This window comes from Triticum aestivum, chromosome 7D (assembly GCF_018294505.1).
Source record: "Triticum aestivum cultivar Chinese Spring chromosome 7D, IWGSC CS RefSeq v2.1, whole genome shotgun sequence".
Taxonomy (NCBI): Eukaryota; Viridiplantae; Streptophyta; class Magnoliopsida; order Poales; family Poaceae; genus Triticum; species Triticum aestivum.
The window spans coordinates 258,231,723-258,237,043 of NC_057814.1; the positions used below are offsets into that span (position 1 = coordinate 258,231,723).

The following is a 5,321-nucleotide window of genomic DNA, read 5'->3' on the forward strand; positions in this document are numbered from 1 at the left end:
CCCAAAGTGACAAGCATTAAGCATGGCAAAGTCATAGCAACATCAATCTCAGAACGTAGTGGATACTAGGGATCAAGCCCTAACAAAACTAACTCGATTACATGATGAATCTCATCCAATTGCTCACCGACCAGCGAGCCTACGAAGGAATTACTCACTCCCGGTGGGGAGCATCATGGAATTGGCGATGGAGAAGGGTTGGTGATGACGAAGAACAAAGATCCCCCTCTCCGGAGCCCCAAACGGACTCAGATCTGGCCTCCCGATGAAGAACAGGAGGTGATGGCGGCGCCGTCTCGTGGAATACGATAATTCTTTCTCCCTAATTTTTTCTGAAAAAATGTGATTTTATAGCGTAGGTTTTAGGGTCTGCGGGGCCACCAGGTGGGACAACCCACCTGGGCGCGCCTGGAGGGGGGCCCGCGCTGGTGGGTTGTGCCCACCCAGGTGCCCCCTTCCGGTGGTTCTTGACTTCAGAAATTCTTTTTATTGATATAAAAAATCCTCGCAAACTTTCGTTCCATTCTGAGAACTTTTATTTCTACACAAAAACAACACCATGGTAGTTCTAGTTTCATTCAAATCATGCAAATTAGAGTTCAAAATAAGAGAAAAAGCGTTAGGAAAAGTAGATACGTTGGAGACGTATCAGTAGCGCGGCGGCAGGAGAAGGGAAGGCGGCGGCGGCGCGACGGGAGTGGCGTGGTGGCGGCGGCGCGGGAGGGGCGCGGTGGCGGAAGCTAGGGTTGAAACCTAGGAAACTGATACCATGTATGTTGTGAGAATTGCACGATGTATTAGTCAGGTGCAAACACACGTATATATGATGTACAACGGTGGACCACGAACTCAACTATACAAGGCAATTAGGAGGTAGGCCCAATACATAAATATGCACAACACATATACTCAACACTTCTAACTGATAATCAAGTCTTGAGATACTAACTAGGTTGGCTATTTTCTTTAATAAGCAATAAACAGCAGAGATTTGACGAGGATGCCGAGCTCCCGCTACTTGATCGAGAAAAAGTTGCTCCTTGCCCCTTGGATTCTGTAGCTTTATTCACAGCGTTCATGGCATGGTCGACGCGAACGTTGTTACTTGTTAGCGATTGAAAGTGAGCGTGTGTCCTCTGGTGGCCGTTGAATCGAATCGCATCCAGGTGGTGCCATATGTGCACCGACGGATTCGGCGGTTCGCGCGTGTTTGTGCTTCCAGCGAGCGTCGTCGATGGCCGATCGACCGGAACCGCGGAACCATGCACATGACTGGTGCAGTGTCGCTACAGCTACAGGTTGCCCTGGCATGCAGCCGGTTCTCTATCGCAATCTCCTCCTGTTGGTCCCAAGCTTATTTGTCGTTTTTTTAACACACCGAAGCTTATTTGTCGTGCTGTACCACAAGGAATTCATGGCCGTGATCTTTTCATCAAGTTGGTACTGCTTGATTTCTGCATTCAAAATATATATATACTGCTTGTATGCAATTTTTCAGCTCGAAATTAACCTGATTATCATCCTGCAAAAAATCATCTTTAATCTTTAAACCAAAATCAAGCAATTCTGAAGCAAAACCGATAGGTCCTCCATACTAACGTGTCGTCCAAAAAAAAAGCGCCCCTACAGCGCTCGACGCCTGCAAGCGTAAAACCGTGTGAGCTCTTCTTGTCGGTCAGAGAATGGTTGGTTATTCAGCGTCTGATGGCAGCACGTGAGCTTCTTGAACCCAGAGGCTGGGCGCCTGCGCCTCCAAGGCGGGCGTCCCCCGCACGTTGGCGAACTGCGCGTGGCACGGCTGGTCGCCGCACCGGAGGTTGATGCCGTCCAGGCGCACCCCGCTGCACGGCTGCTCCTCGCTGCACCGCAGCTGCACCGCCACCTTGCTGCTCGACGTCCCCTGGATCCTCCTGAAGGTCACGTCGCTGATCTGCACCCGCGAAGGCTTGTCCACGTCGGAGCAACGGCCGTGGGGGCAGTACCGCTGGTCGATGAGGATGGGGTTGGACACGTCGGCCATGATGATGTCCTCGAAGGTGATGTTGGAGGCCCGCCCCGGCGGCGACCCGGGCCACGTCTTGATGCGCAGCCCGTTGGTGGTGCCGCGCACGGTACAGTTCCGGATCACCAGCCCGCGCACGTCCTCCTCCCCCTCCTTCCTCCCCAGGCTGCCCACGCTGATGCCGTGACCCGGGCCGCAGACGATGCCGGTGACCACCACGTCCGAGGAGCCGGGGCCGACGGACACGCAGTCGTCGCCCGTGCCGATGACCGAGTCGGCGATGCGGACGTGGCTCGAGCAGCCGACGTGGATGCCGTCCGTGTTCCGGCTGGATGCGGGGGCGTGGATGCGGAGGCCCTCCGCCGCGACGCGGCTGCTGCGGTGGAAGCTCAAGTGGAAACCCCGGCTGTCCACGAACCGCAGGCCCCTCACGGTCGAGTTCGTCACGCCGTCCAGCTCCAGTGTCTGCGCAATGGCGGGCAAAATCACCTCACCGTCCCGTTCAGTAAAAAGGAAATGACACAAATTTGACCGATTCAGTATTGAGGGCCGGCGTGATCACCGTCGTTTTGGCCTTGCTAGTCCGAGCGCCGCCCTGGCCGTCTAGTGTACCGGCGCCGGTGACGAGGAGGTTGCTCAGGGCCCTGAACGTGATCCAATCATCATCCGTTAGGTGGCATCCACCCGTGCACGGCCGGAGCACGCCGTCGATCACCACGACGGGCGCGTCACCGCTCTTGCACGGGCCCGAGAACTCCACGGCGCCGACGGCGAAGGTGCCCTCGGGGATCAGCAGCGTCGTGTTGCCGGTCGTGGAGCTGCACGCGGCGCGCCATGCCGCCAAGAATGCCTGGAAAGTCAGTGGTGGTGAGTGGTGACACGGGAACACGACACATGGGTTCAGATACGAACGTCAGGAAAACACAGGAAGCAGCGAGTCCAATCTGCAGCAACGCACTCACGTCTTTGTTGTCTTCGCTGCTCGGCGCCGCTCCGTACTCTGTAACGTCATAAAGGCCGGCGGCGGCCCCATTGCTCTTACAGTGAACATGGCGGCCGGCAAGCACCGCGAGCAGGTACAGGATCAAGGGGACCATGAGGACTGTAGCCATGGCTGTGGGGATTGGAAGTTCAGACTTCAGAACCGTGTATGTCAGCAGGGATCTTCGTATCTTATATGTGCACCGTTACACAAATGAGCGTCGATATTCCATGAATTGAAGACTTCGTGCAAATATAAATCGTAACCTCCTCCAAAATGAAAGATGAGCGCAATTGAGCGCTTTTATTATTGTTTGGTGCTACTTGTAACTCCTCTCCAACATAAATCTATTCGTTTCTTCTGCAAAATGCTTAGTGGCCAAAGAAGGCACCGAGTATTCAATCCCCTTTAACGAATGTTGAGGCAAGAAAAATAAACGAGGTTAAAGGGGAAGTTCCCTCCCTTAACTTTCGTTGTTAGGTAGGAGGGGAGTTTCGAACTCAGATTGCTTAATTGGAAATAGGACGCACTTGCCATTGGGCCAGCAGGCTAAAAAACCAGTTGGTCCTAGGAGGAACTAGGGCAAAATTTCATTAAGATGGAAGTGAGGCTCGAACCCTTGTTGGCCCGTACACAAGAGAAGATTTTTAGAGAAAAGGCAGCAACCGAGTCTGTGATAGGGCTCGAGCCTAGCCCGACTTTAAATTAACAAAGCCATCAACCGACCAGGAATACAGATGACAAGTAACCGAAAAAAGAAAATAAAGCACGGTAAGATACATAGGCGCTGGAAAGTAGCTAACTAGCCTCAAATGCTACAAGCTAGAGGATAAATCAGAGAAAAACGCAACTGAAGACATCGAGGCCCTCCTCCGAAAACGAAGCACCAGGGAACCAGGACCATGCTGGCATAGAGGAGAAGGGGATGACTGGCATCAACACGGAATGTGGTCACGAAACAGCTACGGACCCCGGCATGGCACAACCATCCAATTCCTTCTCCGAAGAAGGCCACAATCTCCTCGTCTGGCTCGATAGGCACCGCACCGTCGGAAGATAGAATCTTCCACCTAGAACAAGAATGGTTGCTGCTGGAGGATGGCCACATAGAGAGGATCAACACACTCTCGACGAGCCGCAAAAGCTTCCCTCAAGCAGAGTTGCCCATGGCCCGGCCGCAAAGGAGGGATAGCATCAAGCTTGGACGAAGAGGACACACCACTTCCGCTGCCTAACGCACCCCAACAACGCACACCAACTAAACGACTCCCAAAGGCGACGCCTTCAAGAAGAACAGCGCCGAGAGTGCCGCCACCGCCCACCGAGGTTAGAGCTTTCACCCGGGAGGCTAGAGGATGGTAGGTGGAGGGAGGCAGACCTGACAAACACCTCCAAGGAGGAAGAACGGTGCCCTCGGGCACCGTCGCCATCGCGGTCAGCCATGGCCGGCCATGGATTTCTCCTGGTCTGGCTCCACACCACCATCCCACCCGCGAAACAAGACCGATGATTGAAGAAGAAGACCCCGACCTAGGCCCGAAGGGGTGGGATCGCATTGCCTCGGAGATGGAAGCGACCGCCAGATCTGGTGCCGCCGAACGCCGAGACTGCGCCAGGTCCATGTCCACCGGATCCCCGCCGTCCTCACGGCCAGGGACGCCACCACCACAGTCGTGCCAACGCTTGCCGCAGAGCCGGTGGCGCCACTCCGAAAGAGGCCGCCATCCTAGATCTCGTCGCCACTTGCGAGAGAGCATAGCAGCAGATGCCCCGCCGCCACCTTCCTTGGGGGCGCCCCGGGCTTGCCCGGCGGCCGTCTCAGGTGACGGCGAGGGGGGAAGGAGACATGAAGGGGGAGCTCTACGGTGATCTAGGGTTTCGCCCCCGAGACGCCGGATGGGGCGGTCGGGGGCTACACAAGAGAAGATGTGTAAGAAATTAACGAGACAAGCAAGCAGGACATTGAACAATTTCGTTGAATGTGTACCTTGTGAGATGCAGTGATCCAGTTGTACGCTACTTCATTTCCCCTGTGTTCAACAAAAGCGGGCAGGGTGTTTATTAGCTTGAACCAACTCAAGAATCAAAGATGTATCATACGACCTGTTAGAGTAGTCATTATGGTATACGACTTCTAGCCCAAGTCAGTTTTGTACCCCTACCCCAAATCGGTTTGTACCCTCTTATTTACTCTTGTATGCCGCATCAAATCATCAATAAGCAACAGTTTTATTCAGCTTTCATGGTATCAGATACCGGTCCCAGGGTTTAGGGTATGGCTCCGCCAACGCCACCGCCGCCGCCGCCCCCCGGCTACTTCGAGCGCCGGGCCGCACT

At 54.6% G+C, this 5,321-nt stretch overlaps 1 pseudogene; it reads right to left on the reverse strand.

Moving 5' to 3' along the window:
• Window positions 1-1,523: 1,523 nt before the first annotated feature.
• On the reverse strand, window positions 1,524-3,264 carry LOC123168265 (exopolygalacturonase-like; annotated as a pseudogene).
• Between the last annotated feature and the right edge of the window lie 2,057 nt (window positions 3,265-5,321).